This window comes from Ambystoma mexicanum, chromosome 4p (assembly GCF_040938575.1).
Source record: "Ambystoma mexicanum isolate Mex_15411 chromosome 4p, UKY_AmexF1_1, whole genome shotgun sequence".
NCBI lineage: Eukaryota > Metazoa > Chordata > Amphibia > Caudata > Ambystomatidae > Ambystoma > Ambystoma mexicanum.
This window is the reverse complement of record NC_090927.1, coordinates 742,433,700-742,448,401: the sequence shown is the minus strand read 5'-3', so window position 1 is coordinate 742,448,401 and position 14,702 is coordinate 742,433,700. Positions and strand designations below refer to the sequence as shown.

General features: G+C 43.7%; 1 protein-coding gene across 1 annotated transcript in view; it reads right to left on the bottom strand.

The window, feature by feature from the left end:
- LOC138452855 (uncharacterized) overlaps positions 1 to 14,702 on the bottom strand; it is a 1,928,742-nt gene that overhangs the window by 49,299 nt on the left and 1,864,741 nt on the right. The window lies entirely within an intron of this gene.

Here is a 14,702-nt window from a genome sequence, read left to right as displayed (position 1 = left end):
GCGGCAGGGAGGCTGTTCCAGAGGGAGGCCCCGGCCGAGTAAAGATCTACCCCCAACTCGTTGCTTGGAGAAGCGACTGACCTTGAGGGAGTTGGAGGTGGAGGAGCGAAGAGCTCCAGTGGGAAGGTATTTACAGAGGGAGAGATTTAAAAAAAAAAATGTTTTTATTGGTTTTTATCATTTTAAAATCACTCAAACAGTGCACCCAAACATGGTGCATAACTATTCAAACCCCCAACTCCCCCCTTCCCTCTACCATCCCCCCAATAAAGTCTCAGTGAGGAGCCATCATGGTCCATTAGTCCACTACTGTTGCTTCTTCTTCTCTGTATTCCTGGGAGCTATCCGTGACCAATTCGTCAGATCTCAAGCCCGTCAATGATGCAATCAAATGCTGCCATGCCATCAATGTTCCTGCTTCCTCTTCACCCGATTTGCATGCTCCCTCCTTCTATACCACTGTTTCAGCATCCGCCCACTGCAAGAGGTCCCTCCACCAGGTCTCTACATTAGGTCTTACCTGAGCTTTCCATCCCATTGCTATCCTTCATTTAGCTAAGATATAGGCCAGGTCCTTGAGCTTGCTCACATGCTTAAGTTTACGCGGTCTGGGGAAGCCCCCCACCATACATGCCCACGGAGTATCTATCACCAGTACGATCCCTTTGGTAGCCAGCTGGTCCGCTATTTCCTTCCAATATCTGGCTCAAGCCCAGAACATGTGCACCATTCCAGCATTCTCTTCCCCACATTTTGGACATCTCTGTATCACTGCATTTGCAAACTTGGTAATTTTCTCAGGGGTCATATATGCTCTGTGAGTGATATACAATTGAATTTGATGTAATCGGGCGTTCCTCAACACCTTTTTGTGATACCCTTGCACCCTTTCCCATAGGCCATCACTCATTCTCTCCCCGCTTTCTTCCTCCCAATCTCGCCTTGTTTGAACCACCTCTTTTCCCACCCCAGCCATCAATAATTTGTAGATTCTAGACACCTCATGCCCCCCATCTGACACCGCTTGAAACATTTCCAAGGTCTCATCTGGGTGTTGAGTCAGTTCAACTTCTGACCATGTTTCTTTAATCATGGCTATAAGCCTCACGTACGTAATGTACTGCCCGCTATGTAAGCCTGTGTCTTCCTTTAGGCTATCTAATTCTATCCCGCAACCATCCTGCCACACATCCCCTCCCATTGCCACCCCTACTGGTTCCCAATATTTCCTTATGGTGCGCCTCAGTTGGTCGTCTATCCCCCTCAGTGTCACTAGAGGGATCTGCGGGGAGTACGGTGTCTGGCTTCCCAGTTTCCTACAAGTCCTCTGCCAGATCTTCTTTCCCAGGGTCAATAGTGTCGTCCTCCCACTTGTCGGTGGCTCCGTTGTCCACATTCGTTCATTCATTCAGGAAGTACGGTTCACATTCCGCCCTCAATATTCTGGACTCTGCTGTGGTATCTTCGGAGAGCCATCTAGCTACATATTGGAGTTGGCTCGCCAGCTAGTATATTTCAAAATTAGGTAGTTTAATACCTGCTCGGTCGTGTGTGTTTTGTAATTTCCACAGGGCCACCCTATTCCTGGTGTTGTGCCAGATGAACCCCCTACAGATCTGTTGGAGTTTATTGAAAAACTGTTTTGGTATAAAATATGGGACGTTTGCAAAGTTGTGTAGCGACCTGGGCAATACTATCATTTTGAGCAACGCTGTCCTCCCCATCATGGTTAGGGGCAGCCTCGACCAGAATGCCATGCTGCTTTGGATCCCCTCCACTGCCTTCTCTGTGTTGTTCTTGTTTTCATCTGCAACTCTGTGATATACATTTATCCCCAGGTATCTGAATGTATCTACTGCCCAGTCGATCTGTAGCAGCGGCAGCGCCTCTCTGGGCATTCCCTTATATCTCCCTAACGCAAATACAGAGGGAGAGTTGAAGGGATTTTGGACCGAGGCCCCAGAAAGCCTTGTGGACAATGCAGAGGGTCTTGAATTTAACCCTTGCAGCCACTGGGAGCCAATGAAGAGATTTCTAGGCTGGAGAGATACGATCCCAGGGCTTGAGGCCAAGGACAAGTCTCGCATTACTGTTCTGGATGTGTTGCAGAGGGTGGAGAGTAGAAGCAGGCAGATTTGAAAGAGGCTGTTGCAGTAGTCCAGCCTAGAGAGAACCAGAGTCCTAGAGACAATGAGCTTCTGGGTGAAGGAGAGGAAAGGAAGAATACCTCTGAGGAGGTGCAGTTGGTAGTTTGACTTCTTAAAGACGTGAGAAGAAATGGAGAGTGTGGAGTCGAAGATGACCCTGAGGTGCATCACACATCTCTCACCTGCGTTCCTGTATTGTAATTGATCATCACAATCTTAAATTAAAAGCTCCGGTGGGAAGGGCTGTAGGTGGACCCTAAACCTCCCTAAGTCCTGTGTTTGAGAATCATGAACAAAAAGGCAATGGTTTTCAAATTGAAGTTCTGTTTTTGTAGGAGTTCCAACAAAGGCTACCTCTTCAGTAGCAATGAGATGGTGAGGTTAGAATGACGCTGCACATCAAACAATTGAACGAAGCAGTGGCTGCCCAGACTGATGAACTCAAAAATATTTTCCCTGTTTTTTGTTGTCGGGGGATCAGTTTTTAAGCGGGAAAATCAAAATCATCAACAAAAAAATAATTGATTACCCCCCCTCTTTGTCCAAATTTGCAATTACTGGTAAAGCAAATGGTACATTTTAGGAATTGATTAAAACGTCCTCTTCTCCAATTTTTATGCGTTAAATCTTACTGGTAGATAATGTGCCTCTGACTAGGTCAGTTTGGCAATTTTTTCATTTTCCATTAAGTAACACAATATGTATAAGTTGTTGCAACTTTGAGTTATTTAGTCCCGCCATTAATCACTAAGTTGTGTTTTTGTTTTTATGTAGTACAACCAATTGTATACCATGGGGGTACAGAAGACTAACGCTATGATAAAGAAATGCTCCTGTCCTGAAGAAGGCCAGTAGAACAACGTGAAAAGGACACTAGAGATGTCTTATTTAAAAAGTGGCCGAAACATGTCGACTATCAGAAAGACTAGAATAGAAGTCTTTTGTGTTTTTCTGCCTAAACATGAAATGAAGTTTAGAGTCCTATAGAAAAACGGGTGATATGTTATGAAATGTCTAAATGAATTCTGATAAAAGTGTGAATTAAGCACGAAAGACTGCTCAACTCAACTTTAAAAATACCTGTTGAAGATATTGACAACAGTGAAACATCTATAGTATTTTCATCTCCGCTTTTTCTTCCTTTGTATCATTGGATGGTCGCCCTTTTTATTTCTTGATTGTGTTTGTCATTTTTGATCAATTCCGTGTCAAGTTTAATGCTATTTTAATTATTGTTAATTTACACCACATTGGTGGTGCTATTAATATAACAGTTTTTATGTGTAAAAATAAAATGGAACTGTGTTTATAAAACTACGTTTCTCACTTTATGTTAAATGGCGGTGATTCCTAGCATGTACCATTTGCTTTACCAGTAATTACAAATTTGGACAAAGAGGGGGGTAATCAGTTTTTTGTTTTTGTTGATGATTGCTCAAAAATAGCAAGACTGCATTACACTGAAGCAAAGCTACTGTAGCAGAAACAATGGCAGAAGATGCTTAAATCATACGAGAGTGAAAACAGACATTTAAAAATAGTGAACAATTCCCAAGTGATGAGTTACCAATATCATTTTAGTGAGAATGAGAAATGATCACAGGGCACCAAACCTTGAGGGTGATCAGGTCCACAGGTACCCTGGCCAACTGTGTGCAATGGTTTCGTCCTACTGGCAGCTCTGCAGGCATCTTAGACTGAGGTGTGCTGAAAACATGCAAAGCCCTGTTTCGATAAAATGAATGGAGACTCTGCAGTTGGTTCAACCATTGAAACCGAGATCAGTTGTGCTTTATTGTGTTTGTGCAAACTCCTATTAGCGGTTGGGCATGCGCCATTAATCCTTTGTTGGTCAGTCAACTTTAAACACACTTCCCCCACGACACAGGGTGATCTTAAAAGATTTTGAGAGTTTGGGGGCACCGGCGCATTTGCACACTGAAACCAAAAGACTTAAGGGATCTAAGAATCTCAGATTGCAGTCCCCCCCTTTGTAGTGATAACCCATAGCTTGATATGCTGCAGCGGCAGTGATCAAAGTAAGCACGGATTATCCCTTCTTGTCTCCTTTCCCCCTTCGCCCTTGTTGGAGTCAGAATAATGCATACCTAGTGGTTCAAGGGTAACATTAGGACACAGTGATAGCACTTGTGCTCTAGTGTTGATGCAGGAGGCATTCCAATGACACCAGCCACAAGTAGAGTATACAAGCTGTATTATTGTTGAGAGACACAGATTAATAACCACATGAAAAAGATGCACATTCCCCAGAATAGACCCAGAACTCAGATTAGTGCTCAACCATGGAGACAGGAGACGGATTGAAAACAGCACGTAAGGTACACATGCGGTATCATAGATTAAGGATGCGGATTTAAAGATACTAGAAACTGCATGTATCCAAACATAGACTGAGATTAGAAGAGGGACATGGTTTTCAGGTGGTGTTGCAATTAATGTGCAAAGAAACAAATGGCTACATAGCGTGTAATATATTAATGACAGTTAGCATTGTGTATAAAGCAACAGTATAGTCATCTTAACCAAGAGTAAGGTTTTTTTAAAGAGTGTACACCGAGAACATAAATTAGGGGCTGACAATTTTGAAAAATGTAGAGACTGGCAACATTGAGGCGTGAACTGCTTTGCAGTGAATTGGTTTTTTAATTTGCACTTTTTATATGGCAGATTTTAAAAAAAAAAAAAATGATCTCATTGCTAGAACATTGCTTTACTGTGGGCGGCTGTTAGAAGTTTCCTTTATCTTGAAACAGGGTCTTTTTAATTTACTTGGCAGCCCGGTATCGCACTAGGCGAGTCTGCCTTCTATTTCTGATTTAGTCAATGCGTCAGTGCACGTCAAAGTAATTAGATCCCTCACGGCATAAATGTGTTGGATGGGTCGCCAGCCTAACTGATAACGGTGAGGCTTGAACAGCTTTGCAGCAAATTGCCTTTTCAATTTGCACTTTTTATATGACAGATTTTGAAAAATGTAAATGATCTGATTGCTAGAACATTGCTTTATTGGGAGTGGACTGTTAGGATTTAACTTTTATATTGAAACAGGGATTTTTTTATTTACTGGGCAGTCGGCTTTGACCTAGGCGAGTCTGCCCTCTATTTCTGGTTTAGTCAACGCGTCAGTGCACGCCAAAGTAATTAGATACCTTTCGGCATAAATGTGCCAGAGGGATCGCATGTGCAGCTAAAGGCACGCTAAAGAGAATGTGTTCTCCCTTTTGGAAAACTTTGCACCTGACTTCTTGTGCATAACTGAAACTTGGTTTTCCCTTCCTTAGGTCCAGATATTGTGCAGATGCTGACCCCCAATATAACATTTTAAAGCTGGATAGACCTACCCCTAAGGTAGGGGAAGCCTTGCTTTAGACCTAAACCCTCTTGTTAGGGAGAATTCTCAGAAATGTTCTAATTCCCTCTACCTTAGAGACTTTCAGTGCAGTGACACCGGGAAGTCTTTCAGATTTCCCAAAGGCTCATATACCTTCTCTGGGATAAACTACTGTTTCCCAGAGCAGTAAAGTGAAATTGACTTTACTTACATTTGTAACTTTCTAGACCCAGCACACACTATCTCAGAAATAAGGTGCTGGAGGGGTTACTTAGTTTCCCCTTTGTCTAGCTTCTCATGTAATATTTTTATGTTACCCTTTCCTCACTGAATGGATGGTGGCAGTGGTTTACTTTTTACTACCATTATGGGATTTTACAGCGGGCTGCGTTCGCAGCCACGGTAAAGCACCCATGGGTGCCATTTTTGTCAAAATGGCCCCGGTCTTCTTTTTTCAACATTTCTCTGTGAAAACGTCCTTCTTAAGATTTACTCTACGCGCCAAACCAGGTTTGGTCCCTTTGTTCGTTTTGTCTTTGGCGGGCTTCACAAGTGAAATCCGCCTCTGGCTCAAGGGTGTCTGGTGGGGGCAGGAAGCGAGGGAGGTGCCCAAAAATCCCTGTGCTTAGTCTCCTAGGAGACAGGAATGCACTCTTAGGTGATTGGCCGGACGGCTGTCTGGCAAGGACAGCCACCCTTGTGGGTGACTGACAGCTATGCTGGAATGAATGGGAGCAAGCTGCATAAAAGGCAAGGCGTTTTGGCTTGGAAGACAGAGTCAACCACTGGACGAAGGAATCCAAAGAAGAACTTGAAGAAGACGCCTGCTGTAACTCCTGGACCGTTGGTTTTCCCGGTGAAGCCTTGCTGCTGTGCTGAAACTCCAAATTTGTATCGACAGAGAAACTCCTGCAAGGACGACTTCTCCCTTTGAGTTGGTGGGACCAATCAACTCCAAAGTAAGCCACCTAGACATTCTCTCAACGCTGGTCGAGTATCCACTGCAGGAACCGGATAGCTGGGGAGAGGAACACCAGTTTGTGTGCGTTTCTTTTAAGCTGGCCAAGAACTCCAGGAAGATCCTCCAGGCTCCCAGGAAGAGTGCAGGACCTCAGAAGCAAAGAAAGCCCATTTCGACAGCCAGGAGCCGCGGTGTTGCTATTTGTGGTAGACCCGAGGAGCTGAAACACTAAACAGCCACGTGTTTGAAGTTTGCCGGTTGCGAGCGGTGCCGTCCCATTGCAGTGCAGGAGTCCCCAGACGTCCTCCCACTTGTCCCCATGACTTAGGCCCAGGAACAGCGCGATCTGCAGAGCTGAACAGGAACAGAAGTCATCTGCTGCACTTTTTCTTCAACCTAAAGGTACTGTAAAGTCTAAGAGAACTTACCTCTTGTTGTGTAACCACTTGCCCTTGTTGGAGACTTGCTTGGTTGCATGTGTAGAGTTGCTTGCAGCTTCTTTACTTCACAAGTCTAATCAGCTTGTGGCCCTACTTTGATTTTCTTCTATTCTACCAAGACTTTTTAAACATTGGAAAAGACTTTCTACTTACCTGCAAGAAGTGCTTCAGTTCACCTTGACTTTTGCTAACTTAACATTGGCTGGCCTAGGCTCCCTGAATGACTCTTCTCTCTGCTGCTTATGTGTTTTGCCTTCCTTCCAGGAAAGGGTTAACTGACTTTGCATTGGGGGGTTGTATTGAAAGTACTTACCTACTTAAGAATAACTGTATGAATACTTGTTTTATTCTGACCTCTCTTCTCTTTAACACTACTCCTAAGAATATTCTAAATGCAACAGGGATAGCACCCTAGCTATTGAAGTCACCTGAAGGTGTGGGTAGTGCCTGTGTGTCATCCCAAATGGGTATTTGGTGATTTAGATAACTAAGAGTGTGTATTTTTGAAGTATATTTGTGTGGTGTCACATATTGCCCCCTTCTGAAGAAGGCTTATTCTGACTGATAAATAAATAAATAAATATTTTATCAAGAAACCTTGTGTGTAAGAGTTTATTTATATACTTGTCACTGAGAATATCTGTGTAATCCCTTACAACTCACATTGACCGGTCTTGAGATAAGCCTAGCTGCCCCACACGCTACCAACCTGTGTAGTGCAGACTTATACCAAAGGTTGGGTTTCTATTGCCAGGAGGTTGGGTTGTTGTAGTGCACCCAAAGGGTACTGCATACAATCTTTCCTAACACCTCTCCTAGTATTTCTATCGACATTCATTTAGTCTACCATCCACCATCTCATACCACAAGTCTTTTTCTTAATGATTTTGCCCAACTGGTGGCGGATTAATCTCTGAAATACCCTAAATTGGTTCTTTTAGGCCAAATAACCCCAATGATCTCCAGGCAAAACAATGAGTAGCTCTTCTGCCTGAATGTAGTGGGCTGAATACGTTCAAGCCCCTTCCTGTACCCTGGTCTGATCAATACTTCATTTTTCTATTTCCATTCAGACCTCTGGCTATGGACCTAACACATCCATTCAAACCCGCCGCCAGTGGAAAGGCCTTACCCTGACAGAATATCAGGCAGCTATAAAACATGCTAAATCCTGTTACTTTGCCGACCGAATTTTGACAGCTTCTTGTTCTGCTAGGATCTTATTTCAAGTTGCTAAAGAACTCTCAGCCCCAGTCCTACCTCTAGCAGAGGCTCTGTACACACAATCCCACTGTGACCTCATCGCCTCCTCTTTTGTCGACAAAATCAGTAGTATTCTAAAAAAATATTGGGACTGGCAGGTCTGCTTCTCAGAGTTACTGCCGTCTCGCCCTAATGTCTGATGATAATCAAAGTAGTGCTTTTCAGTTTAAAACAGTGACTAACAGCATGGTGTTAGTGTCGCTATTGAAACTCAGATCTGCTTCCCCTATTGATCCGATTCCCCTTCATATTATTTATTAATTCTCGGATAAGTCTATTACTCTGTTCACTCCTTCTCGACAGGGATGATTCCAGTGTCTTTAAAACATGCGATTATCTCTCCAATATTGTCGCGGCTGATGGACTGCCTTTCTTCTGTTGGAAACTTGATGGCCACAAACTGGCTCAAACTCAACTGGGATCAAGGGGAGGTCCTTATGGTTGGTTCACCTGCCTCTGGGGCTGTGTGGACTGCAGACTTCTGGCCAACCGCTCTAGAGCCTTGCCTCGAGCCAGTTTTAGCAGCAAAGAGTTTGGGAATCCAACTTCTTACCAGTTGATCTAGAGAAATCCAAATCTCTTCTGTGTGTCAATCAGGCATTGTTAATTTGAAAATCCTTTAAAAAGGTTTTACCATTTCTTCTTCCAGAGTCCAAGGCCAAAGTGGTTACTTCTTCTATTATGGGATCCATTGATTATTGCAAGGGTATCTATCTTTGACATGTTAAGCAGGTTGCACATTTTACAAAATGTGGCTGCCAGGTTGGCTCCTACACTCTCGCATTCGAAGGACCTACTTTGTCAGCCGCACTGGATCCCTATTAGGAGCTGGATTAAGTTTAAGTACACCATGCGATTCACAACTCTTGGTGCTGAGTTTCTAGGGTCCAAACTGACTCTTTACAAGTCCACTAGAACTCTCTGGTCCTCTTCTCAAACACTGCTGTGTGTTCCAGGTTTCCGTAGGGCTTGTGCAGGGGGAAGATCGTTTTCAGCGCTGGCTCCCACTATGTGGAATTCTCTGCTTGCGCACCTCTGTGACACCTCAGAGTCTCTTCAATTCCGCAAGAGCCTGAAAACGTACGTATTTTGATCCTGCTTTCTATTCAATCCTCACCTTGTCTCTGTTAGCGCCTAGATGCCCTTGGGCCTTAGCTCGTGCTCTACAAATACTTATAACACTACAATTCAGTACAATGTTGACAGATTAGGCACTTTGAGATTACATGAGTTTCCAAGGATCAAACACTTTGGATAAATAGTGAAGCTGGGCTTCGAATTACATCTGCATTGTCAGCATTTAACTGCATCGTTTCCCAAACTTGTTGTACAGGAAGGTGCAATTTATTGTGACTTCATGGCTTTCACAAACTCAAACAATACCCAATTTTCTAGATTTTAATTGGAAAGTACTCCGATCATATGATAACCCAACATTAGACTTGTCTAATATTATGCAAAAGAAAAATGTGTTTTATTGTTATTTCGTTAAAAAGACAAAGCAAAATTAACTTTTAACAACTTTCCGTACGCATAAAAGGAAAATCAAGTATATAATACATTACACACATCTCTATAAAAAACAAATACAAAAAAAGAAATTCCTAAAAAAGAAAAAGGAAAAATAATCATCAACATTTCATAAAATGCATGTGAAACAATGCTCAATTCAAAATTTCATATTACAATTCACAAGTTTAAAACACATTACCAGCAGAGAAAAATAATTTGGCAGCCCCAAATAGTCCTGATACGCCTTTTTCATAAACCTTCAATTTCAAGCTCCTTAGGAACCCAGTAACAGCAAGAACTGTACTAGTAGGAGAACCTGCTAGGCAGATTAACCTTGCCAAGTCCTGCTGACCGTTTCTGAGCATACGTTGACATTTTCCTAAGTAACTCTCTCTTGCAACCTAGACAGCCGTGCAGGAAACTAACAGATGCCTAAGGGTCTCCTGCTGGTTGTCCCTGTTGCAAAAGCGACAGGTTGCTTGCTCTGCCGAGAGCAGACCAAATCCAACCAGAATCTGCTTTGTCCGAATTCAATTCCAGCAAAAACGCAGGAAGAAATGCCTTATGTACTTATTCGGATAAATTGCCAGGTAAGGCGATACCGTCCCTGCCTTCTTGTGTTCTCCACGTAAGCGATTTAAGGAGGAATAAGAGTGCATAGACTCAGCGGTGTTAATCCAAGCCAGGTTAAATTAATTTTTTTTTTTACTTTAGCTGGGTTAGCAACAAGTTCAGTACATGAAGGAAATTATTTTTAGCTCCATTTTCTCCCGCATTAAGGGAAGTATGCAAGTGCCAGAAGGCTAATTGTTGCCATACTAACAAATCCCATGATTGTTTTACTACTGTATTTTAATTCTTTAGCTACACTCAACTAAAGAAACTATCTGATAAGGACACCTGTTTATAATCCATGTTTGACAAAGGTGTCCAGATATGTTGTGAAGAACAACATTTGAAATTGTAAACAAAAAGCAAACGTTTTTTTGCATCATCTAAGTAGACTTGAACATGATATGATATATATGATATGATGTGGCATTTGTAACGCTCCTATACACAAGTGTTTCAAGGCCCGGCGAGGCACGGAAGGGGGAACAGAGGGAGGACAGAGACAACGATCTTAATAGGCCAAGTGACATTGCGATCGTGCAAGTGGAGGGGGGGAGCGGAAAGTGCCAGGTTAAAGGGGAAGGGGCAGTGCTGTACATGGGATCAAAACAATAACAGGAAGTTCGGCCAGCAGGTGGCAGGTGCAATAGTAAGTGCAGACAGCAGCTGTCCAAAAGTGCAGGTGGGGGGAATGTAGGGTTACAGATACAGCCCCAAGTGCAAGGGTTGCCGGGAGACAGTGCGGGTGTGCAACTGGGCGGGCAGGGACCTGGGCCTGAAATCAGAGTGTAGCCAGGTGGCCAGTGCAGTATCAGAACAGAAATCAGCAGAAGGCATAAGCTAGGACTCCTTCTACTCAAAAGGCCTACATGAAAAAGAAGAGCAGGCAATGGACTAATCAATGCTATCAGATTGAAAAAAGCCAAACCTTTTCACAGAAGACAGAACAGTACCATACAGTGAGATAAGATGATTTGTCCAGGGTCAGGGATACAGGCCCCAACACTTTGGAACCACACTCGTCTTCAAGTTGGCCGCCTAGTTACCACTCCTGGCTATCACTATAGGCTCTTTATTGGTGGTTGCTGCCCCTTATTCAACCCTCGTTTGGAGGAGCCAAGCTCTATATCTGTCCTGCACCATATTCATGCTAGGGTACCTTTTACTAGCGTTTTCTGGTTTACGTTCATTGTTTTGTAGCACAGTAGTTTAGTTTATTTAGTTGTTCCCATAACGAAAATGTATATACACTCAAGTGTATCGTCCTCAGAGACGGCTCAGACTCAGTCTTTTTTTAACACTTTGTTTACGCTTGGCCTTCAAGAGTACACCATCAAAGCATAAGAAGAAATCACCAGATCACAATCTCAGCAGCAGTACATGTATAACTGTACAAGCAAGGGCACAGATCGGCACACTCTCACAGCAGTGTGCCTCTGCACCAATCCCCCCCGCCAAAACTGCCCACATTAATTCTACACCTCAACTGTCTGAGCAACACTCACACGTTAGCCTCAGTCTGGGAGTCTGTCAGCCAGATATGCATGAAATTCCCCCCATTTATCCTTCGACCTGAAGGTGGCCGACAGGGCTCCAACATAAGCATCCTCACAGTTCTCGGACCAGGTCAAATCAACCAGCCATTCCTTTGTCCGTGGTGGGGCTTTGTCCTTCCACTTCCGAAGGATGCAACTCTTGGCCATCATACATCCCATATTGACAAATGCTCTAGGCCCTTTCGCTGGAATGTCTGTCCATATGCCAAACAATACCCCCAGCGGTGAGCATGCAATAGGGGATACCACCACTTCAGACATAAGTTTCAGCACCAAACCCCAGAATTCATGTAGACACCCGCAGCTCCAAAGTATATGTAGGTGGTCAGCATTATCTGAACTGCATCTAGGACATGCACTATCTCTAGACTGATAGTTCTGCCGATCCTACTAGGTGTATAGTACAGTCTCTTAAGTACCTTGTATTGCACCAGCTCGAATCTGGAGTGACACAGTTTTCGTATGAAAGCCCATCAGCTTCCGTTGTTGCTCGGACAGCTCAATACCCATGTCTTCCGCCCATCTGCACCTATCCTTAGGGTTCAGGAGCTCTATTTCGTTCATTATCATCTCAGACAGTGTGGCCGATATCCTGCCCTCACCCAATGAGTTAGCAATGTACACCAGAAATTCGTCTTTACGGCGCTCTGCAGGATAGTCCTCTCAGGCTCAGAGTCTTTCTTTCTGGAATTTGGTACTGTAATCTGGCAAATGAACACAGATCTCGGCAACACATTGTTAACACACTGAGTTATCTTCTGAACTAGTGTGGCACATGATCAATATATTTACCAAAGAAAGGTGGAAAATGTACACAAGTTGTGCCATAGTGAACGCATAAACTGTATGCACTGCGCTGAACACAACACATTACAGGATGAATTGATCCTACCCATCACTCCCTCTGAGGTTCAAGTTCTTCAGCAAATCTCAGCATGTTGTCTGAGAATCAATTCTTGTTGGAAGACTGAATCTAGCTCAGCCAGCTATTTTCTCCTCACAGCTGTACAAGCACTGGAAGGCATCCCAGTCCTTCTAGGTCTGGGGTTGCAAATTGTGGCTCTCGGGATGTGTTGTACTACTGATCCCATCAGCCCTAGCCAACACATTCAATAGTGAGGGATCCTAAGGAGTCACAGTCCAAGACATTCGAAGAGCCACAGGTTGCAGACCCCTCATCTAGGTACAGCCTTACCAAGGATTTGGGATGTGGGTCAACCAAAATGTTGGAGACACAAACATTTCTTTGCGTGATTAAATCACATGATTCAGCGCTGTCCAAAGCCAAAAAGTGATGTGCAAGTAGTGTTCTCTCAAGGAGTCCTGAGTAGCATCTATCCAGCAATGGGCCCAGCAACTCTGTCCAGGCACTGTGCCTGTGCAGATCCTTATTGCCAAAATGAGCAGGTGACAATTTACATCTGTATGAGGGCATCAGGTAATACAGACAGGAGGCATGTAAGTGAGCAATACCAATAGGCACTCTTCTCCTTTGCATAAGGCTTAAGTAGTATACATCAGTCTGTCTATTGAAATGAAACCAGTGGCAATGTAATGGTGATGGTGTCATTCATTTAATGTATTCATAACCAGTTGAGAAAAAAAAGTAACCAATGTCATTAGGAACTGGGAGGTCGTGGTTGTTTGTGTGATTGTTTGAGTGATAAGGGAGTCTGATGGGTATTTTACTATTGCAATTCTATAACCTGTCAACCATTAACTGGGTGTGGAGATGGGTGATGATCAGTGCAGGTGGGGGATGTACAAGGTGAGCTGTGTTTTACGTGACGCAGATGGAGTGATGTTGGAAGGACACATCCCAAAGTAAGGACCCTTTGATTTCTCTGTAACAAGAGCAACTAGATTACGGGAGACTTAGGAAGACTCGTGTAGCAACCACTTCTGACCTTAAGACGAGAGAATAAAATAAACTCTGCTCAGCAGACAAGATTTGTCCATATGCGTGTTACTGGGCACACACAGAAAAGAATGGAGGACAATTGGGCAGGATTTGGGGAGCAAACATGTATGCCCTAAAACAATGCAACTGATATACTTGTTTATTCTTGACCCTGGTGGTGTGCACAAACATCTGATGGTTAAAATGTGTGAGATTTAGTTTTCATTTTTTCTGGCCGTGGATACCGGTAAGCACCATGACACACATACGAGCACAGGACATATACATTTTAAGGCATTAGAGTTGTTGTAAATGCACTGCCCTCAACTAGTGTATCCTCATAACGAATTCTTGAGGGTGCAACCAAACTACTGGAGCCTCTGCTGTCTCCCAAAAAACAATCTTGTTAAACAGAACAATCACTACCAACAGGCAGTGCAGATCTTTAATGGCAGGGCCTCCTTGGGATCGTCCTGTCCCACCCTGTCCCCCCTCTAGCTCACGCAATGCGCTTGATATTTAGTATATGCCGCCCCAACGTGCACTCTTTAAATCCCTTACCCCACCATTCCCATTTGTTTTTTGTACCAGGGACCCTTTTTCCTGACAAAGTTCTCTAAAGAGGTCCTAAAGTATTGGTTTTGGCATTACAGTAGACATTTACATATAAACATTAAGCTAGATTTTGTAAGTGGAACATTATACACCTCATGACTAAAACCGTGGTGTGCTCCACCCATGCTGTTAATTTCTCGCCAGCCTAAAAAGAAAAGAGGTTACGCAGAGAGCGCTGTGCCTTGAAGCGTAACCTGCCAAGAAGAACAAGCGATCCACTGGCCTGTACAATCTACTTCTTCCCCTGGGGGTGTGTTTGGTTGGGAGGCTTTAAGGACCCCCTGCATTATGGTACGGCATTAGATATGTTTGAGGGGGATTAGCCTCACAGTAGCGCGTTCTCT